The 24431-nt window shown below is 37.7% G+C and overlaps 1 pseudogene; it reads right to left on the minus strand.

Annotated features, from left to right (window-relative positions):
• Window positions 1-24431, minus strand: part of LOC148203827 (uncharacterized) — a 54411-nt pseudogene that overhangs the window by 14410 nt on the left and 15570 nt on the right.

The raw sequence follows: 24431 nt of genomic DNA on the forward strand, positions 1-24431 counted from the left end.
TCTTCCATCACTTTTCAATGGCTTATAATGTGGCTGGGCTAACAAGAAAATTGGTTTTTCTAGATCACAAAACCCTTGAGTTAAGAGAATCATATAAACACCATCATTCTTACTTATTCCCAACTTTCCTTTGCATTGAGCTTTGCTTTTTCTTCTGTTTTCTTTCTCTTTTTCTTTTTCTTTTCTCATTTCCTAGTTCTTAGCTCTTAGCACTTAGCTCAATGCTTTCAATTTCCCTTTCATAACTTCCCAACAACCCCAAACTTGAACATTCGTCAATACCACAAGATATTTTCTACTTAACTCAAGGTAAAGCTTTTCACAAGGGGTTTTCAAATCATGTTCAAGGCTAAGGGTTCAAAGGATAGAACACATAGTGCTCTCTTTTGAGGGGCTAAAATCATGCATTTGGCTAATAAAAGGGTTACCAAAAAATGGCCTTGATCATATGATGCAAACAAGCAATTGATTCAATCATAGAAAACTTGGGCAAAGTCATTCATGCTTTCAAAGTAATAGCATTCAATTACAACAACTCTGGAGCTCAAAGCCTCACATATAAGCTCATTCACATTCCACATATACACATCCTACTTAGTATCATAATCACAATCACAACATCATGCATTTGTTCACAAAGCTTGTGAACGATCTATATAAGCATACAATGTGCACAATCTCAACATCAATTAATATCAAAGCATCATCAACCACTACTTACCACACAACAATCATAAGCAAACCATCATAACAGACAAAGTTTCCAATTGAGTACATCAAACACTATTCTACTAACAGAAGCAAATAAGTTTAGAACAAAATAGAAGATAAAACAAATCCTACTCTAGTGCTGATAGCATCCATCAGTGAATGCTATCTCAGTTCCTCATCAACTCATGCTATCATCAGAGTCTTCTTCCTCTCCTTCTTCTTGGATCCTATAGTCTTGATTCTTTTGCCCGATGAGGAGGCCATCGCTGCATCAAACATAATTCACAAAACCACAAGACACATTGTTAAGCATTAGTAAACCACAATGAAGAAATCAGCCCGTAACAACAATGCTCTCACCAAACCCCAAACTTGAATGGAAACTTGATGCAAAAATGAATGGAAGAGAGGTTTTATGAAGGGGGAAGAAAAACAAAAATGAAGGGAACTCTTGGGAGATTGCTTGAGAGTGTGTGGGAGGAGTGAGATCTGAAAGTTCCTACCAAAACACGCCCTAGGAAGTCCATCCAATTATGCAGTGGTGGCGCTCAGCGGTATTCAACTTACCTTCTTCCTAGCTCGCCCTAGGTGTCTTTATTCTAATACCTCTCACTCACTCAATGTATTTAGGTTCTCACATCACTCAAACATTCAATCCCTATCATGCAACTAGAACAAAATCAACAAAAACAACTAAAATAATGTCAATCAACTGGGTTGCCTCCCAAGTAGCGCTTGTTTAACGTCACGAGCCTGACCCAAAATCCTCCAGCACCCTTCAGTAGATGCAAATCTTTCTTACCAACACCCATCAGTAGTTGTATACAAACATAGTATCCTTCAGTAGATACCTAACCACCTAGCATCCATCAGTAGATGCTATACCCTGTAAACAAATTTATAACAAAAATAACAAAAGTTCATAACTAAAGTTCTTAAATCACTGGGTTGCCTCCCAGCAAGCGCTCTTTTAACATCACTAGCTTGACCCAATAAAACTCAAGTTCCTCCTTCTTTTTCTTCTTTCTACTGAACTTCTTCAGAAATTTAATAAAACCAGGAACCTGTTGCAATGTCTCAATCATAGGAACTTTAATCTCCAATATCTTGAAGATTTCCATAAAGCGCTCAAATTCCTTCTTCCTATGATACTTCTTTGGATGAGGAAGAGGTTTTGAATATGATTCTTTCTTTTTTTCTCTCGTCCTTTTTTTCTTTCCATTCACTTTCTTCATCTTCACACAAATTTTCTCTTCTGCTTTCTCTTCTCTCTCTCTCTTTTCTCTCTTCTTTTTCCAACTCAATTTTTTCAACATTTACACTTACTAGCACTTTACACTCTTCCCTGGAGTTAACCTCAGTATTAGCCCCAAAATTCTTGTCAGGCCTTTCTTCCTACTGTTTAGTAAGTTGACCCACTTGAATCTCCAAGTTCTTAATAGCAACTTCAGTGCTCTTTTGAGTTGATTCAGTTTTCTGTATGAATTGCTGAAGAGTTTCTTCCATCCTTATTGATCTTTCATTAAGTATAGACATTTGTTGCCATAAGGTTGGTTGTTGTTGTTGCTTGTTAAATTTCCCTGCTTGTCCAGCTTGCCCCCTTTGTCCTTGACCAATGCTTGGGTGTGCTTTCCACCCTTGATTGAAGTCCCCCTGACGGTATGGAAATTGATTAGCCATGAAGTTAACATCCTCTAAAGCTTCCACTGGAAAGGCGCATTGACCATTGATATGGTCACCTCCACATAGTTCACACATCTGTTGTTGAACCTGTGCAACAGTCTTTAACTCTTTTGGCAGTTGTGCAAGTGCCTTTGTGAGATTCTGCAGTTGTTGAATTATTATTTTGTTCTAAGCTAACAAGGCATCATTGGATTTCAACTGTAGAACTCCTTTTTTTTAATAGGAGCTCCTCTTTCACTGTTCAGCTCATTGTCATTAATAGCCATGTTTTCAATTATTTTAGTTGCTTCCTCTAGAGTCTTCCATTTAATATTGCCTCTAGCTGAGGCGTCTAGCATCAACTTGGTTTGTGAACCAAGACCTCGAATGAAGAATAGGACTACTTCTACTTCGTCAAATCCATGCGTGGGAGTCTTTCTTAATAGGCTTTTGTATCTGTCCCATGCGTGACCTAGTGATTCCTCCATGCCTTGCCTGAAAGATGAGATCTCTTGCTTTCCTTTGTTTACCTTGGATTGTGGGAAGTATTTATTCAAAAACTTGGCCACCACAGCTTCCCACTCTGTAAGGCTCCCTTCTGGAAAAGAGTTCAACCAAAGCTTAGCATTTCCTCCCAATGAGAAAGGAAACAAGCTAAGTTTGATTGCTTCGTCAAACACCCCATTTATCTTCACTGTATTGGAAATTTCATTAAAGGTTCTGAGGTGCTCATATGGGCTTTCGTGAGACAACCCATTAAATTGGTTACTCTTAACCAGTTGGATTAATGCCGGTTTCACCTCCATATTAGCTGCATTGACCCTCGGTCTTGCTATGATATTGAAATGCTAAGGGCCAATTACATTAGTGTAATCTGCAAGAGTCTGTCTGACATTATTATTCTCCATCTCCTCAGTGCTATGGTAAGAACCTTGTGGTGAAGGTTGTAAAAGATCTTCCGGAGGAGGGAAAAGTTCTCTAGATGTACGGATTCTTCTCCTCCGTCTACTCTCGTCTAAGCCTTCAAGAAGAGGTTCCGAGGTTTTCTTGCTTCTAGTTCGAATTGCTTCCTGCATACACAAGAAAACAAGTCTCTAGAAAAATTTGTTAGCACAAAAAGATATAGAAGAAGATATAAAATACGAGATAAGAAGATAAAATAAAAACAGAAAACAAAAAAAATAAAAACAGACAAATAAAATAAAATAATAACCGAAAAAAAAAACAAAAAACAAAATAAAATAAAATAAAATAAAAACCGAAAAATAAAAACAGAAAATAAAAAAGAAATTCAAATTTCAAAATTCAAAATTCAAGTCAAAGATAATATATAATAACACATATAAACTAGTTAAACCACGAGTTCCCGGCAACGGCGCCAAAAACTTGATGACAAATTTATGAACACCGAAAAACGGCGCCAAAAACTTGTTTAACCCTCGGATGTGTGACTGAATCGTATCAAGTAATAAAATCGGTAAGACCAAGTATCGTTCTCCCAAAGGACTCACGACCTAGTTAGTTATATGATTTCTTGATTATTTAAGACTTGTAAAAGAATTGTTATAAGTTTCAAATGCAAAAGACAAGAAGTAAACATGTATGCATGTGATGATCAATGGGAAAGAAGAACACAAACACTGAATGAATTAGATGGATGAGTATGTTGTTGGGGTAATCAATTTCATCTTATCCACTCTCATATATTTTAGGAATTCATCATTCTTTTCATTAATGTTAATGCCACTCTCTAAATCACCTTGCGAAGAAAGCTTATCCTTAATTACGAGTTCATACAATTCCTAGGATCCCTAATAATTAATTCTGAAGCACAGAAGCATAAAGGCAACCAACCCTCATATCCCTATCTCTTAGGCAATATGCTATTTGGAGAATTTCCCCGGATCTAGATTTCCCCGTATGTGTCCATATCGACAAAATCAATAATCACGACATCGAATGAGTTAAACAATGCATGCTTTGAGAAAAGAGGAAAAATCCTAACTATTAATGAAAGAAAGCATGTATCTCAAATAAGATGTTTAAACACAAATTCCATATATGAGAGCTTCAAAAGATTACATTGATTCCCCAACAACAAGAAAAGTTTAGTTCACCATATTCATGGTGAAACTAGATGAACAATAATGAAAGAATGGAAGAGATAGAAAAAAACCCTAGAAAGAGAAGAGGAGAGCCGTCAGCATCTCCAATTCTACCCCAAGGGGTGAAAAGTGTGTTTTGCGTCTTCTCCAAGTAAAGATACAAACCCTAGGAAGTCCTAAAGCTTATATACTATTTGAAATATTATAGAAAAGTGGGCCTAAGCCCAAAATAATGCCGCTCAGCGGTAAGTGCGTGTGTTGATTCTTCCCCTCAACGGCATTTTCACCCCTCAACAAAGCCAACAAATGTTCTTTAGTGCCGCTCAGCGGTAAACTGGCGTTGAGCGGTACTTGCGACTTCTCTTCTTTTGCACTTTTTGAATTCTTTTCTGATTTTATCTCTATCCTTCTTCACTTCTTTCATCAAATTCACCTTAAAACCTGCATAAAACACTGAAATCAAGCACAAACCTGTCCAACTCTCTTATTTCTAAAAATATGAACAAAAGCATGATTCCAAGCTAGTTTCTGAGTGTTAAAGGTTGCTTTTAGTATCAATTTTAAGCATGAAAATAACAGTTTTTCAACTGTTATCAAGGGGCCCTCAACGCCAAAGTACATTGTCTCACGCTTGGCTGCCCTTTCCTAGAGCCCTCAGCGCAAGATGCTTCTGGCTCGCGCCCAGGCGCCCTTTTCAGGGGCGCTGAGGGCAAGTCTGACGAGACGCACACCGCTGAGCGCCATTAGTGGAGCTCTGAGCGCCACTCTTGTGGGCTTAGACTCGTTTTCTGTTATTTTTATGCTCTATTTAAGGACTTGGACGTCCTAGGGTTCATATATTTCGGCGAAATAGGCTTAGAAACACACTCCTTGATCCCTTGAAGGCGGAATTGGATGCAGAAGCTCCTATCTTCAATTTCTAGGGTTATATCTTTCATTCTTTTTCCGTTGTTTATCTAGTTTCACCATGTCCATGGTGAACTAAACTCTATTTGTTGTTGGGAATGATGTAACCTTTGTAAACTCTCATGTATTGAATTGATTCTTTATTATATATGCTTCTTTCGTTAATTGTTAGGGTAATTCTTCTTTACGTAATGCTTGCTTTTTTTAACTCATTCTTTAGCATGATGTATGATTTGCATTAGTACCGGAAGGTATTTTACATTTCATGATCCGGAGAATTATTCCTAGAAGTAGTATTGCTCAGGAATGGGGAATATGAATTCTGGTTGTCTTAAGCTTCTGTTCTTCAGAATTAACTATTTGGAATAAAAGTTAAGGATAGACTTTATTCACTGAGGAATCAGGTTTTAAGTGTTTTAGAGAGTGACATTATCATTAATGAAGAAGTAGAATTCATATATACATGAAAGTAAACTAGGTGAAATTTAACCCCAACAACATAATCATCTCATAATATCAAAACCGTTCATCTTTGTACTTTTGTCCAATTGATCAAATTACATGCATATTTACTTTTAAGTATTTGCATTCTAAACCCAAAAGAGTTTATTTTCAAGTCCTATTTAATCAAGAAATCACATAACTGTTTATGTCGTGAGTCCTAGCAATAAATGAGTTAAACAAAATCAAGCAATAAGCAAAGAGGAAAAACCCTAGCTAAAGATGAAAGAAAGCATATATCTTAATATAAGACATTAAATCAAATTCCATATATGAGAGTTTCACAAGACTACATTGATTCCCCAACAACAATACAAGGTTTAGTTCACCATATTCATGGTGAAACTAGATGAACAATAATGAAAGAATGAAAGATAAAACCCTAGAAAGAGGAGGAGGTAGCCTGAGCATCCAAGATCTTCCTTCAAGGGGTGGAAAAGAGAGTGTTTGCTTCGTCTTTGCCAAAGATACAAACCCTAGGACGCCCTAAAGCTTATATACTATTCTAAAATTACAGAAAATTAGGCCCAAGCCCAAAATAGTGCCGCTCAGCGGTAAACTACCGCTCAACGGTAAGTGCGTGTGATGGACGAACGCCCGAGGAGAGGACGAAGGTGCGTGTCGCGATGTCCTTCGAAGCTTCCTCCAGAGATGTACGCAGCGGAAAACTCAAGATTGAACGGCGGGAAAGCTAGATTGCTCAGTAGAAAGTGGATTAAACGGTAGAAAAGGGAAAACAATCGGTGGAAAGTCTGGATCTAGGGTTGCAAAATAGAAGTTGAATGTGGAATGGTGAAGGAGGAACTCTCGAGTGGACGGACTCGAGAAATATGCAAGGTGGAATCTGAGGTTGAAGAAAATGAGCTTACGATAGAGAGGAAATTGCTCTCGAGGAAGAAGTTGCGAGTGTGAAATGTAAAAATGAGGATGTGTACCTCTGATGCGTAAGAGGAAAAGTAATGTGGCGAGGCACTGGACACTGACGCGAGAAGTGGAAGATGTGGCCTCTGACGAGTGGTGCAGCGTGGAGGAGTGAGAGAAAAGCACAAATGTAAATTTGGAAAATGAGAGATGAAAGGAGGTGTGCTTGGAAGGTGGCTAGAGGGAGTCTTTGGACTCTCTAGCATGTGACTTTCAAGAGAGAATTATTTCTGATTCAGAAAATTAAATTCTCATTACGCTCAAAAGTACCAATACAAGAGAGGAGCTGGGTATTTATAGTAACCCATGCTCCTTAAGAGCTAAACTATGAAAGGTAAAAATACAAAAAGAGGACTACGTCAAGTACGATTCCATCATACCCTCCCTCTTAAAAAAAAGATTTGTCCTCAAATCTGGCAATCGCCTTATGAAGAAGCTCCACACAATCTTTGGGAGCATGGCCATCTTGGAGTGGCCTTATTCTTTTATATTCACTTTTTTCTTCCTCCTGGATCAAACACAAATCTGCAATAAACATCAAATATATTTTCAATTAATACCAATCCAAGAAAGAATTTTTCTATAAAAACAAGGAAATAAGGACTTCTAATATTTTGTCTAGTAGTCTTTGTAAATTTTAGAAGTCCAAATTCACTTTTGTCTTGAGTTATTTCTTTCCTTAAAGATAAGAATAACCCAAGATATGAATTGTCATATTTTGAAAAGGTTTGCATGGAATATGAGATGACAATTTGTTTGAAAGAGAAGTTAAAAATTGAAAAGTAATCAACTATTGGAAAAGAATTAAAGGTTTGGAAACCTTCCCTTTTAGGTTCTATGGTCTTCGAAAGAATAGGATTTGCCAGGAACAATTTCTCCTTTTCTTTCTTCTCTCTTTCTTGCCTTTCTCTCTTTTCTTCTTTTCTCTCTTTTTCTTTTCTTTCTTTTTCTTTTCTTTCTTCTTCTTCTCTCTTCTTCTCTTCTTAATTCCTCTCTTCTTCTCTCTTCTCTTTTCTCATTTTCTTTTCTCTCTCTCTTCTCTTCTTCTTTCCTTTCTTCCTCTTCCTTTCTCTCAATCTCTCTTTCTCTTTTCTTATTCTTGAGCTCTTTAAGTCTTGCCCCAAATTCTAATTCTCTACGAAGAAACCCATGATCATTTAAACGCTCAAGAAATAATTTTCCATCATCAATGCAATCCCTAATTAGTTCTAGGTTTCTTTTAATGCTTGAAGGCACAAACTTTCTTCTCATGCAAGCTTTTAAATCATGCCAATTATATATGGAGGATTTTCTACCTTTCCTAACATGATATTGTCTTTCATCCCACCACTCACTTGCATGCTCTTCTAACTTAGAGAGATATATGCTAAGGATATAATATTCACTCTCTTCATAAAACAAGGATTTATTTTATCAATTTCTTTTTCCCAAGCTAGGTATGTTAATGCACCTATGTCTTTACCAAAAGATGGAAGATTCCTAGCTTGTTTGAACATTTCATCAACATTATCTAACCTAGAAGACCTATATGAACTATAAGAAGACATCTTTGTTTTTAAGAGTTTTCTTAATTTAAAGGGTTCAAAACTTTCACTTAGACAAGTCCCAGGTAAGAGAGGTGAGCTAAAGAGATGCTTAAGTACCAAGTCTTACCTTGCCAGAAGTGTCTTAGGCTACTAACTAATTACCCCTTAAACTAAAATCACCTTTAGAAACAAAGTACACAACTCAAACAATCACAAACAATTAAACACTAAAAGACTAGACTCTTCGGACTCTAATGTGTGAAAAGGCTTAGAGTTTAATCCCTTTTAGCCTAATCACCCCTAAACGTGAACACAAAATCAAACAAACAAAACACTTCAGAAACCAGCGGACTCTAATGACCCCTACGAGATACACAAATCAAGTCAATATTAAAGTCTACTCCTATGGTGAAGCTTGTAGCTTTGGCTAACAAGACACATTCAGCTGTCTAGCTATGCTAAAATTAAAGCAAGTTAAAGTTGCCAAGAGTTTGAAAGAGCACCAAGGACTCTTCCAAAGCACTTGGACTTTATAAAAGGCCCTTTTACAAAACAAAAGCTAAAGCTAACAGTAGGCTAACACAAGCCTATTACACATAAAAAAGAAGAAGAAGAAAACAATTACAAAAGATTCAAACAGCTGCCACGGTCTGTTCCTGGTTCATCTACAGTCCACTTTTGATGCCAAATCCTTGTGCTAAAGAAAACACGTACATTGATGTTGCTTCTTGACAGCTTCTGGAATTAATGCTTTTGAATCTCCTAGCCAGTATAATCCTACAATCACAAATCACAATTGGAATCAATGTACCTTATCTACACACGGATATCAAGAGGATTAACTTCACACAATATAAAAGATTCTTCCCTTTTCTCCTAGTCTCTTGCACTTGATGCAGCTATATAAATTTCTTTTGCTCTCAAATGACAAACTGCAATCAAATATTCACACTCAATTCAGCAGAGCAACCATCAATGCTATCAATTTCCAGCTAAGATAGAAACAGTTAAGCAATCCAAAGGTAAGAAAGTTAAGCAACTCCCCTAATTAAATGGTTGGTTTAGCTTGCTCTAAACTCTACTGAGATTCTGCTGCTGCTTAAAATTCTTGACTCCAAATATTTATCAACTCTGCACACAACAACACACCTATTCTACACTTTCTCCCTGCACTGATTTCAAATATGCACACAGAAATTACACCAATTCCAGCAAAATACACAAACATGGATATTAAACCAGATGCAAATGGGTGTAATTCAAGGCTGAAACCAAACTGATTAAACAATCATTCCAAATTAATCAAAACCCGATCAAACCAATGGACAAAAAAAATGATATGATGTAATGCAGAAAATTCAGCTAAGATTAAACAATGAATTTAAACAGAATGGAAATCTGCACAAATAAATCTCAGCTGTTTAAGCTCTCAAATCATCACATTGAAATTTTGATATGCACTCATAGGCCAATGTACTCAATCTTCATCAGATTCAAAGATATGGATTTTAATCCTTAGTCCAACTGATTAAACAACCACCCCAAGCTAATCAAATCAATGGAGAAAGATTAACATGATGCAATGCAGAAATTGGCAGTTAAAACAGTGTTGATGCAGAAATGAATAAGCTCAAAACTAATTCAGAAATCAGTGGACCATGCTAATCAAATCAATCGACAAAGAGTAATGTGAGGCAAATCAGAAATTGGCAGTTTTAAAATAGTGTATTTGCACTTCCAGAAATGCTCATAAAACAATCAGCACCTTATTTGCAATTCTTATGCATCTACCAAATTCCCATATGTCTTATCAAATAAGACTCAACATTCACATTCCAAACAATTAATATACCAATGATTTTAGTAAACAACTTAAAATCTAAAATGAATGCAACATAATGTAATAATCAGATTCAATGCAAGAAAACTTTCTCTCTTGGTCCAATGGGTTGCATTCCAGCTTAATCAATCTCACTTTCCTGCACAAGTAAACCGTCAGCACACAGTTAAGTAAAACTGATTCTCTCATACAAATGTGCCAAGAAAGTGGGCTAAATCAGCCATACTAAGCTCACAGCACTGAGGTTTCTCTTTAAAAAGTTAAAGCACTCAAAACGGAAAGGTTTAGAAGGGAGATTCTCCCTTGGCAGTACAAAGCTGGAAAGTCTTTCAGACCACCACCACCTAAGATGCTACCAAGCACACAAACCTTCTTTCAAATTCCAAAAATCCAGAGTGTATAGCTTCTCATTTCAGAAAAGGCTAGGCTAAGCAGAGTAATGGACAATACAGGACAACCACCAACAATGTAGGCACCAGATAATGAAATTGACTCAAGATCAACTCTAGACCAGATTAATAGAAGCAACAAAAGCTCAATTATGAGCAGCAGATCAGAGTTTACACTTATACTGAGACAAAACTAGAACATTCAACAATGACAAGCAAGAAACAAAGCTTTTGATCAAAGTAAGCACAACAAATAGAACCTAAGGAATAGAACTAGAACAGATTAGTAAAGCAAGAAAAGGGACTTAAGTTGAACCAATACTGAACAGATTTGATTTATAAATTGGCATACCAAACTGTTTGACATTGTGCCTCAGAGAAACTTGTTTTATTTTTCATATTTGATGTTCTGAATTAGAAGCAGCTATTGTGAATTGCACTAAGTCCTTCAACTCTTTTTTTTTTTAACTTATAACAGTAGGATTAATCTTTAATTGCTTCAAATGTTATTGACTTACAGCTCTTGCTACAATCCACAATAGACTAAGATCAATGCAGTTTACAAATCAGCACTTTACTTGCATTAGATTAATGGTTCAACTTAATAAAAAGAAAACACATAATTGGTTTCATTGATAACTTTTGACTCTAGCATCAAATTTCACTCTTAACCAAAACTGTAGAAATTGAACTTGAATAACAAAACAGCAAACACAAATGACTCTTGAATATGATTAAACTAGAAGCTTAGCAATGAACTAATACCAAGCAGAACAAACACACACTCAAAACATTAACACAAACTTCAAAGAAAAACCAGTTCGGTGTAGCTGGCCAAATAACAAATCTGCTAATTAATCAATGTGCAACTGAGCTAGGCTGAGCCTTTCATTGCTCACTTGGTATGCACTTGTTACTGATTAGGCAGAAACCAAGCAAAGCTATCATTAAACAGATTCAAGAACATGAGATTCATTATCTCCACCACTGAAATCTGTCACCAAGCTCATTTATCCAAATATCATAGCTTATTTAAGGTGAACAGAACTTACTCAGTGCAAACAACACAAATGAATCACAAAACACAAGCATCAGCTAGTTAAACTCGAATTAAATTGACAATTAAAACAAAGCACAAGACTAGAACATGACAGAAATGTGATTTTCAAATTAAAAGACTCAAACAAATTGGATTCACCGAATAAAATGATAAAAAAAACATTGACTCAAGGCACAGACAAGCACAAAATCAGAAAATGAGTTCAACATCAAACCAGAAAACACCTGGAATTGATTCAATGAAGACACAAACCAGATCACAAGACAGTAATAGAAAATGATGAACAAATCAGAAATTGAACGAAACAAAACGCAAAAAATCAAAAAGAGATGAAACTATCAGACGATGACATGAAACAGAACGCGAATCAAATGAACAAAATATGAATCGGCCAAGACCGAATCGAAACAACTCAACTCGGACTCAAGCGAAAACAACGGGAAAACAGAGAACGCGAGAGAACTTATCTCTGAAGCGTGCTCGAACCTGAGCTCTGAATACCACTTGATGGACGAACGCCCGAGGAGAGGACGAAGGTGCGTGTCGCGATGTCCTTCGAAGCTTCCTCCACAGATGTACGCAGCGGAAAATGATGACGAAGCTCTAAATCAAGAGACAGACTCAAGAAAAACCTAAGATCTAAGGTTTAATCGGTAGATAACCTTAGAGACACGAAGAAAACCCTAGAAAAGAGGGAAAACTCAAAATGAACCGATTAATCGGTTCAAACTCAAGATTGAACGGTGGGAAAGCTAGATTGCTCAGTAGAAAGTGGATTAAACGGTAGAAAAGGGAAAACAATCGGTGGAAAGTCTGGATCTAGGGTTGCAAAATAGAAGTTGAATGTGGAATGGTGAAGGAGGAACTCTCGAGTGGACGAACTCGAGAAATATGCAAGGTGGAATCTGAGGTTGAAGAAAATGAGCTTACGATAGAGAGGAAATTGCTCTCGAGGAAGAAGTTGCGAGTGTGAAATGTAAAAATGAGGATGTCTACCTCTGATGCGTAAGAGGAAAAGTAATGTGGCGAGGCACTGGACACTGACGCGAGAAGTGGAAGATGTGGCCTCTGACGAGTGGTGCAGCGTGGAGGAGTGAGAGAAAAGCACAAATGTAAATTTGGAAAATGAGAGATGAAAAGAGGTGTGCTTGGAAGGTGTCTAGAGGGAGTCTTTGGACTCTCTAGCATGTGACTTTCAAGAGAGAATTATTTCTGATTCAGAAAATTAAATTCTCATTACGCTCAAAAGTACCAATACAAGAGAGGAGCTGGGTATTTATAGTAACCCATGCTCCTTAAGAGCTAAACTATGAAAGGTAAAAATACAAAACGAGGACTACGTCAAGTACGATTCCATCAGCGTGAGTTGTTTTCTTCCCCTCAGCGGCCAAATCACCCCTTAGCGGATCCAACGTGACTGCCTGAGTGCCGCTCAGCGGTAAACTGCCGCTGAGCGGCAGTTGCGGCTTCTCCTTTTGCACTTTTTAATGTCTTTTCTGATTCCATCTCTATCCTTCTTCACTTCTTTCACCAAATTCACCTTAAAACCTGCACAAAAAAACTGAAATCAAGCATAAACCTATCCAGCTCTCTTATTTCTAAAAGTATGACCAAAAGCATGATTTCAAGCTAGTTTCTAAGTGTTAAAGGTTGCTTTTAGTATCAATTATAAGCATGAAAATAACAGTTTTTCAACTGTTATCACAACCCCAAACTTAGAACTTTGCTTGTCCTCAAGCAAACAAGATGTAACTCAATCTTCTACCAATCCTTATAATGGTTCACTCATTCAAAAATCCTCTTTTCAAGATAAGTAAACTTCAATCAAAACTTATGACAAAGATTTCAATCAAGATGTACAAATGCTTTGGTGCTCACAAAGTCACTTAATATCCAACGAATGCTATTTTTCATGAATGATCAATCAACTAAACATGGATGTTCCTGTGCTCAATGAATATTTGCTCACTAGGTAAAGTGTTTCACTCAAACACAACTGTATAAGAGGTAATCACTCATTCACTCTACTATCACAATGTCGCATGAATCGTCTTTGCCTTTCATTTAACCACAATCAAATAAATTCACAAGCATGCATCATCACAAGGACATTTTCAATGGCTTATAATGTGGCTGGGCTAACAAGAAAATTGGTTTTTCTGGATCACAAAACCCTTGAGTTAAGAGAATCATATCAACACAATCATTCTTATTTATTCCCAACTTTCCTTTGCATTGAGCTTTGCTTTTTCTTTTCTTGCTCTTTCACATTCTTATTCTTAGCTCTTAGCTCAATGCTTTCAATTTCCCTTTCTATTTTCCATCAACCCCAAACTTGAACATTTATCAATACCATAAAATATTTTCTACTTAACTCAAGGTAAAGCTTTTCAACAAGGGTTTCCAAATCATGTTCAAGGCTAAAGGTTCAAAGGATAGAACACATAGTGTTCTCTTTTAGTGGCTAATCATGAAATTGGCTAATATAAGGGTTACCAACAAATGGCCTTGATCAAATGATGCAAACAAGCAAGTAATTCAATCATAGAAAACCTGGGCAAAGTCATTCATGCTTTCACAGGAATAGCATTCAATCACAAAAACTCTGAAGCTCAAAACCTCACATATAAGCTCATTCATATTTGACATAAACATCCTGCTTAATATCACAATCACAATCATAATATCATGCATTTGTTCACAAAGCTTGTGAACCACCTGTATGAGCATATAATGTGCACATCTCAACATCAATCCATATCAAAGTATCATCAAGCATCACTTATCAAACAATCACAATTATAAGCAAACCATCACACCAGACAAAGTTTCCAATTGAGTACATCAAACCCTATTATAAGTTCAGAACACAAAACCAAATAAAGCATAAGTCCTGCTCTAATTATGATAGCATTCATCAATAAATGCTATCTCAGCTCCTCATCAATTTGAGCTGTCATCTGTATCCTCCTCTTCTTCCTCATCTTTCGCATCCTCAAATGCATCATCATCATCAACTTCATCATCTTCCTCCATCTCCATAGCTGAAGCTTCAGCTGCTTCAACTCTGCCTCCTTGTACCTGCTCTTCAGGCCAAACTACCACATTATGAAATTCCTCCATAGTCCACCTGTGTGCTGGAGGTGTATCATACATTCCAACAATCATCTCTGCAGTAGCCACCTACCCTCTGTGGATAGACTGTAACTGTGCACCTATAAGAGACATGTACATGTCCCTCATTTGGAATGGTTCTGCTTCATGTGTCTCAGCAGATGCCCTACTCTGTGCTTGCCCTCTTTCTCTACGAGTACGGCGTGGTGGAACTGGTTGAGCTGCTTCATCGCCTCCATAATATTGTCTATAATAAGCCTCATCAATTGCTTTCCTTGGCCTTTCAAAGGGTGGAGATGAAGTATCCACCCCAGTTATCTTGCAGAGGTGTGTGATTAAGGACGGATGTCCTAAGGGTGCTTTGTTGTTTGTTGTGTTAGCACACACCCTTATCTCATTAGCTATTACCTGTCCAATATTGACATTCAAGTTCCTGATTGCACAATAAAGGAGGAGTGCCCTGCTAAGAGTAATGTCTGACACATGAGAACATGGCTGAATGTTGGCATGAGAAAATGCCATCCAATACTTTGCAAGAGGAGTCAAGTCAGTTCTCCTAATGTTTACCACAATGCCAGTTCTATTCCTTTGAAAATGTCCTCTAGGCACACATAAAACTCTCTCTACATCCTCAAAATCAGCTCCTTCTTCCATACAGAGAGCAAATTGGCACTGCTCACCAGCCTACACAGTATCCAAGAAGTTGTTGATGGAATCAGGATCATACCTGATAGCATGGCCTCTGACATAGCCCAAGTAATTCTCAGCTGGATAATCACCAATCTTTCTTGCATTAGTGTAGAATTCTTTTACCACAGCTATATTGGCAGGTGAAGGGTATGTGGCTAGCTTTCCCCAATCATTCCCTAACAATTGCTCTCCAAATTGAGGAGCAAAGTTAGGTATCATTCCCACCTTTCTCTCCATCAGTAACCTCCTATCTTGGACCACCTTGAAGTGCTTCTCATGTTTGCGAGATAGGAACCTACTAGAATGGGGTTGTTCTGGTTCCTTTTCTTTTCTTTTGGATGCCATGGTCTTAAATCTTTTGCCTGAAGAGGATGCCATTCCTACATCAAACACAGATACCAAACCACAAAACATGTTGTTAATCATTAGTTAAAACACAGAAAGCACCTTATTTCGAGGCTGAACCACCGCTGAGGGTCAAAATCACCCCTCAGCGCCACCAGTGTAGCAATCCAGAACACAATTCAGCAAAAATCTGTTATCTGTCAGAGTACCGCTCAGCGGTAATTTACCCCTCAGCGGTAAATCTGCAGATTCTTGAAAACTTCTTTTTAACCTGTCCTAACTCCACCCACATGCAATTTTCAGTTTTTCAGATCAAAATCATTCAGTTTAATCGGTTCAAACTTCAATTAAATCATCAAATCATGCATAGAAATCAAAACCCCTAAAGATTCATGGTTTAACAATCAAATTCAAATTCAAGAACCCTAGAATGAAAAATGCTTGACTTACTTAGGTGGAGATGCTAGATGAACTGAGAATGCTTTCAAGCTATGATGCTCTCTCTTCCTACCCCAAACTTAGATGGAATTAGTGATAAAATGAGTGAAAGAGAGATTTTCTCAAGAGGGATGAGGGAAAAGTTGTAGAGAACCTTTGAAAAAGTATGTAGGAGTGTGTGTGCAAAGAAAAATCTGAAAAAAGACACTAAAGCGCAGCTTAGGGTATAAAAATACCCTAATGGGCTCGGGTCCTGCTTAGGGGCAACCTAAGCCCAGTCTGCGACACTACCGCTCAGCGGCACTTTCGGGACGTGCTCCTCTTCTTCCTAGCTTAACCTAGGTGCCTCCTACCCATGCCTCTCACTTACTCCCTGCAATAATATGCTCAGATTACTCATGCAAAATCCTATCATGCAACTACAGCAGAACAAACAAAAATATAATCAATCAACTGGGTTGCCTCCCAGGTAGCGCTTGTTTAACGTCATGAGCCTGACCCAACATCCACCAGCACCCATCAGTAGGCGCAAAATTTTCTTACCAACACCCATCAGTAGGTGTAACAAACCTAGTATCCTTTAGTGGATACTTAACCACCTAGCATCCTTCAGTAGATGCTATATCCCAACAAAATATTTACAAAAATAATATCCAAAAGTTCAAAATTACATCACCAAAACAAAAATTAAAAGTCCTTAAATCACTGGGTTGCCTCCCAGCAAGCGCTCTTTTAACGTCATTAGCTTGACCCAATAAAGTTCAAGTTCCTTCTTCCTGGTTGATGTCCATATTCCACCAACTCCTCAACTGCTTCCTATGTACTGTTTTGACTCTTCTAGAATATGGAGACTCTATCTCTATCATCTCCTTTTCTTTATAGCCTTTCACAACCCATAATTTGTTTTTGACTCTCACAGGTGTACCCAATTGGAGTTGTTCTTTTATCCAGTCACCAGGAACTTTCCTTCCTCTTCCAGTCTTCTCTTTTTCCGGTACCTGAAACAATAAACAATGCTTACCTTTAACCTTGGGCTTTTCATCTTGAGAGCTAGTCATGAGTACATCTTGAAATGCAGCTTTATGACTAGCTTCTTCCTCCTACATCTGCCTCTCATCTTTGAAGACATCTACAACAACTCTCTCTTCTCTGTCTTGGAGCACCACTATACCTTTGTTCACATCAATGATAGCTTTGGCCGTTTTCATAAACGGTCTTCCAAGAATAATGGGTATCTTTTCAGTCTCCATCTTCATCACCACAAAGTCTACCAAGAACTAGAGTTTGCCCACACAAACTATAATATCTTCTGCTATTCCACAGGGTTCCTTTGAAGATCCATCTGCCATTACTAAGTTAACCTTTACAGGTTTCACATCAACATCACCGATCTGCTCTAGTAAAGAATAAGGTATCAAGTTAACACTTGATCCTAAATCGAGTAAGGCTTTGTTTATTCTCTTCTTCCCTATTGTGCATGGAATGGAGAAACCTCCTGGATCTTTTGCCTTTAGAGGGAATGGCTCCTTTTTAACAGCTTTATACTTTTTGGTATCATCCTCTCTACGTCTTTTTCTTGTAGAGACTTCTTCTTCAGGTTTAGTATAAACTGCAATTTGTTGTAGTATCTGATTCCAAGGTACATCATTGTCCACCATCTTGAATAATTCTGTAAAATCAAATTGCTTCTTTTGATTCATTGGAAAAGGAAAACTATCATTACTCCCTATCTCTCTTCTCTCTTTTTCTTTTTCTCTCTCTTCTTTTTCTTTTTCTCTCTCTTCTTTTTCTTTCTTTTCTCTCTTTTCTTTTAACTCAACTCTCTCATTATTTGTACTCTCCACCACTTTGCATTCTTCCCTGGGGTTAACCTCAGTATTAACCCCAAAATTTTTATTTGGCCTCTCTTCCAATTGCTTGGTAATCTGACCCATTTGAGTCTCCCAATTCTTAATAGAAGCCTCAGTGCTCTTTTGAGTAGACTCAGTTTTCTGTATGAACTAATTAAGAGTCTCTTCCATCCTTATTGACCTTTCATTTAGTATAGCCATCTGTTGCCATAAGGTTGGTTGTTGCTGTTGCTTATTGAATTTCCCAGTTTGTCCAGCTTGCCCAGTTTGTCCGTGACCAATGCTTGGGTGTGGTTTCCACCCTTGATTAAAACTCCCCTGACGGTATTGATTGGCCATGAAGTTTACATCTTCTAAGGCTTCTGCTGGAAAAGCGCATTGACCATTGATACGGTCACCTCCACATAATTCACACAATTGTGATTGGCCTGTGCAACAGTCTTTAACTCTTTTGGTAGTTGTGCAAGAGTTTTCGTAAGAGTCTCCAGTTGTTGAGTTAGTATCTTATTTTGTGCTAGCAAGGCATCATGGGTTTGTAATTGTAGAACTCCTTTTTGTTGTATAGGAGGTCCTTTTTCACTGTTGAGCTCATTGTCACTAGTAGCCATATTGTTAATGATTTTTGTAGCTTCCTCTGGAGTTTTCCATTTGATATTTCTTCTTGCTGAGGCGTCAAGCATCATCTTGGTTTGTGAACCAAGACCTCCAAGGAAGGTTAGGACTACTTGCACATAATCAAAGCCATGCGTGGGTGTCTTTCTTAATAAGCTTTTATACCTGTCCCATGCATGCCCTAGTGATTCCTCCATGCCTTGCCTGAATGCTGAAATCTCTTGCTTCCCTTTATTAACTTTTGATTGTGGAAAGTATTTATTTAGGAATTTGGTCACCACTGCTTCCCACTCTGTAAAGCTTTCTTCTGGAAAAGAATTTAACCAGAGCTTAGCATTGCCTCCTAGTGAGAATGGAAACAAGCTAAGTTTGATTGCTTCATCCGGCACCCCATTTATTTTCATCGTGTTGCAAATCTCATTAAAAGTTGTGAGGTGCTCATATGGGCTTTCGTGAGACAACCCATTAAATTGATTACTCTTCACCAGTTGAATTAATGTTGGCTTAACCTCCATGTTGATTGCATTGACCCTTGGTCTTGCTATGCTGTTAAAGTGTTGAGGTCCAGCTATATTTGTGTAATCTGCAAGAGTTCTTCTGGCATTATTATTCTCCATATTTTCTGTGCTATGGTTAGAACCTTGAGGTGATGGTTGTAACAGAGTTTCCGGAGGAGGAAAAAGTTCTCTAGATGTACGGATTCTTCTCCTCCGTCTACTCTCGTCTAAACCTTCAAGAAGAGGTTCTGCAGTTTTCTTGCTTCTAGTTCGGATTGCTTCCTGCATACACAAGAAAACAAAACCCTAGAAAAATTGGTTAGCACAAAAAGATATAAAAGAAGATATAAGATAAGAGATAAGAAGATAAAAACAGAAAACAGAAAAATAAAAATAAAAACAGAAAATAAAATAAAATAAAATAAAATAAAAACAGAAAAAATAAAAACAGAAATTCACAATTCAAAATTCAAAAACAAGTCAAAGATAATCAATAATCACACAAATGAACTAGTTAAACCACGAGTCCCCGGCAACGGCGCCAAAAACTTGTTTAACAATCGGCAAGTGTGACCGAATCATATCAAGTAATAAAACAAGGTAAGACCAAGTATCGTTTTCCCAAAGGACTCACGGCCTAGTTTAGCTATGCGATTTGTTGATTATTTAAGACTTAAGAACAAATTGATTATAGGTTTTAATGCAAAAGACAATAACTAAACATGTATGCATGAATTTGATCAATGGAAAAGAACAAAACAAACACTTCAATGAATTATATGGATGAGTATGTTGTTGGGGTTATCAATTTTATCTTATCCACTCTCATATATTTTCAGGAATTCATCATTCTTATCATCAATGCTAATGCCACTCTCTAAATTACCTTGCAAGAAGGCCTATCCCTAATTACGAGTTCATACAATTCCTAGCATTCCTAGTAATTAGTTCTTAAAGTGCAGGAGCTTAAAGGCAACCAACATGTTATTGGGAGAAATTCCCCGGATCTAGACTTCCCCGTACGTTCCCGTATCGACAAAATCAATAATCATAGCAATGAATGAGTTAAACAAAGCAACCAATAAGCAAAGAGGAAAAACCCTAGCTAAGGATGAAAGAAAGCATATATCTTAATATAAGACATTAAATCAAATTCCATATATGAGAGTTTCACAAAACTACATTGATTTCCCAACAACAATACAAGGTTTAGTTCACCATATTCATGGTGAAACTAGATGAACAATAATGAAAGAATGAAAGATAAAACCCTAGAAAGAGGAGGAGGTAGCCTAAGCATCCAAGATCTTCCTTCAAGGGGTGGAAAAGAGAGTGTTTGCTTCGTCTCTGCCAAAGATACAAACCCTATGATGCGGGCTGTCGCGGCCGATCAAATTTGATGTGCATTAAAGAATGCAGTATAGTGCTACGAAGTGACTCCTAGGTCGTCTCTCAAGGACCAAATGTGGTTCGAGTCTTAGCTCAAACACGTAGTAGTGGGGGGTTTGACAGTGTTTTTGTGATTACAAGCAGACTAAATTAAAACTAGAAATTAAATACAACTAAGCACAATTCAAAACATTAAAATAAATGAACAAAGCAGGAAGACCGAACGGTCCTACAGATGATCGAACGGTTCTATATTGACACTAAACAGTCTCTAAAGCAATTGCAGAAATTGGAAATGTAGGAAGATAGAGAAGCCGAGCAAAATAAACAACATAATGAATAAAAACCATAAATCGAACAGTCCTAAAACAAGATGTGTGAACTAATTAAAATGCAGCAATAATAAAAAAAAAAGTTTGGCTAATAACGAAATACACATTGCAACTTGGAATAAAATTTCAAGAAAAATTCATATGCTTGAACCAATTAAAATCACGGCTAAAAAAAATACGTTAAATACTCTTAAACTTCAACGTTGAGCTAAGAAATAAAATACTGAATTTTACATTGAAAACCGTGAATGTTGAATCCATAAGTAAGTTGCTTCCGTGTGCACATGTGTGCCTCCTTCTCCAAGACCAAGTGATCCGAGTGTGCCTTTCTCCAACCAATGAATCAACCTTTTTCCAATCAATTATCACCGTCACCTTGTGTGCATTTCTCTAGATTGCGTGTTACATCTATTCCTATTTCCAAGCTGGATGTGACCGTGCTGCTTCCAAAAATTTCATCACCGTTCATTCACCAAGTTGAACGTGACTTCTCCCTATCACCGTACTGCACTAAGTTGGACGTGAGCAGCTCGTGCCTCCAACAAAAACCATTGCTTGCTTTCATTTCTTTAATGTTCAATGTAAAAACGTGTCTTCCATATGGGTGGCAACTGACGCTCCACAAGTCCAGCCCTTCCAAATCAGTGTTCCCCTAATGCCGTAATGTGTTGTGTGATTGGCGACCCTCCATTCCAGCTCCTTCTTGAACCCCGTCCCACAAGCGTATGCACACTGCCAGCAAGAAGAATGAAAGGCCTTCTTCCCCTCCGTGAAGCCACACTTCTCAACATGCCAAAATGAAGATGGCGGAATAAAAGAAAAGGCAACCCATGTCCCGTAACAGCGTGTGGAATCACAAGGAGAAAAGAACATTCAATAAAAAGCTCTGTAACCAATTGGAAGCAGCAATGAATAAATAAAAAATGCAGAGTCAAAATCATCTCTTCATTCATCATTGAAGAACATCGCTCAAGAAAAAAGAAAAAAAAAAAGAAAAATGTGTCTTCGTTCATCAATCCCCGCGTTTTTTGCCAAAAGAATTCCAAAAACTAAGAGCCAAAAAACCAAGATCGAGAGAGTGGCAAGTGGCGGCTGGCCCCCTCTCTTAGGCCGTGAGTTCCCTTTTAATAAGGGTGGGGTCCACACAAAAACCCTAAGATGCCAAGTCATCTTTCTCTACTTTTGGGTCTAGTCTACTTTACCAAAAATTGACCCAAAATGTAAGAGTTGATTCAAAAATTCTAAACTACTGAATTACAATTTAATTAATTCTAAAATATCTGTGTGCAGAGTCTTGAATTTAATTTCATTCTTCCTGATGTCCCAAAATGTATCTCCAAAATTCTTCCTGTAATAAAAAATGCACTTAATCAGCTCAGAAAACCCAAATTAGCACAATTATAAATTTCCGACCAAATTAAGCAGAATTCGGAAAATGGGGAAATAACAGACAATTAAACACAATTCCCTGGTTTATTTAAGTGCAATAAACTAAATATAATTCAAGAAATAACGACTCATCAAAATAGACCACACTTAGTCTTTTGCACTCCTAGGCAAAACCAAGACGAAAACCAGGGAACTACTCAAACATCAGGGAGGTGACACAGACTCGACAGACAGACAACAAAGACTCCAAAACAGGAACATAGTTGAACAATTCTCAAAATCTGGACAATAAAAGGTATAGGCAGAATCCCACACTGAGTCAATGAAAGCAGATACTCAAAGAAGCATCCAAACAGTTCAGTACAAGGAAAACAGTCAATCAGTTCAAGAGATGAATCAAAAGCAACAGAGCCTCACAGATGCACACAATCAGTGTTTCTCTCAAGTGTTTAAGGTAAATCAATGTCACTCAATGCACTCAAGAAAGCAAACACAAATAGACTTGGCAAGCCTCTAATATCAACACTCAAGCACATACGCATGTTCAAATCAAAAGGTCTTTTCATGGTTGTAATGGGGCAAAGGACAAGGGAGGATATATTTGGATAAGAAGCTACAAACCATAAGGAACAGAGGAGCAATGGGGAACAAGTGTAAACACATTCAAACACACCCACAACCTCTAATTCTATCCTCTTCTTGACTCCATTATTCACAATTATTCACAATTTTTTTTTACTGTTTTTCTGCTCTCTTTTTTTTCCATCCTGTCTCTTTTCTTTTCTCTCTATTTACGACACAACTGTAAGAGACAAGATACACAACATATTTACAAACACAAAACAAGAAGAGGAACCAACTAGCCAATTCATATGAATCCCCCAGGAAGACCACACTTGTTCCCAAAACATTTCCAAAGCTCCAAAATTCCCTAAGGTTAAGGTGATCATGGTTTTTCACTTAAGGCTAGTGTATAAGCTTCAAAACGAAGAAATGAGGAAAGTATAGGCTCAAAAGGGGTTATCAAAGGATTAGAACAAGGTAAGCTTATTTGGCTAGAGAGGCTCAAGAACAAAAATGCCTTTATCACTTCCAAACATGCATATCAATCAAGAATCATCAAAAAGAGTCAAGCCAAGACATATGTGCAAGCAATCAAGAGACATATCACACATAAGAAAGATCATCAAATGGCTCAAATCGCACACAGGTAATATGGTCACCATCAACTCAACTCTCAAACATCATGATCATCTTCCAAGCAAAGAATAACAAGGAATCCAATAAATCAGAGTATCAATGAAGTGAAGGAAAACTGACAACCTAATCACAATCCAGAATTCACGCAAAGCATGCAAAACTATACACAAGACACAAGAAACTACATAAAAACCGAAACATGAACAAAGAAACAACCTCCCCTAATAGACCACACTTAAACGACACAATGTCCTCAGTGTGTCACAATCAGCAGATCAAACAATCAAAACAGTCATCAGATATCGACAAAGTGCAATAAAAGTGAGGAGGGAAGGAGAAAGGAAACTCCCTGAGTCAGATGGGAGGGTAGGTGGGGTGGACCAAAGACGTCTCCTCCACTACTACATCCAACAAAGAAGGATTGCTGAGGAAAGGCTTCAGTCTATGCCCGTTCACCTTGAAGCTTTTAGCTGCAGATGGACCTTGGATCTCTACTGCACCATAAGGATAAACATTAGTCACAACAAAAGGTCCAGTCCACTTTGATCTCAACTTACCACCCATAAGGCCGAGTCTAGAGTTATACAACAAAACCTGTTGGCCAACCTCGAAGTCCTTTCTAACAATGGAGCTATCATGGAACCTCTTGGTCCTTTCCTTGTAGAACTTCGAGTTCTCATAGGCATCCAATCGGATCTCATCCAATTCACTCAATTGCAACTTTCTTTCCTCTCCAGCTTGGTCCATGGAGAAGTTGCAAGTCTTCACAACCCAATATGCCCGATGCTCAATCTCAACTGGTAAATGACATGCCTTTCCGAAGACAACCCGATAGGGAGACATCCCAATGGGTGCTTTGTAGGCAGTCCTGTGGGCCCAAAGAGCATCGTCCAACCTATTATTCCAATCTTTCCTGTTGGGCTGGACAATCTTCTCCAAAATCCTCTTAATCTC

Source organism: Vigna umbellata, chromosome 2 (genome assembly GCF_029865625.1).
Source record: "Vigna umbellata cultivar VRB3 chromosome 2, Vumbellata_1.0, whole genome shotgun sequence".
Lineage (NCBI taxonomy): Eukaryota > Viridiplantae > Streptophyta > Magnoliopsida > Fabales > Fabaceae > Vigna > Vigna umbellata.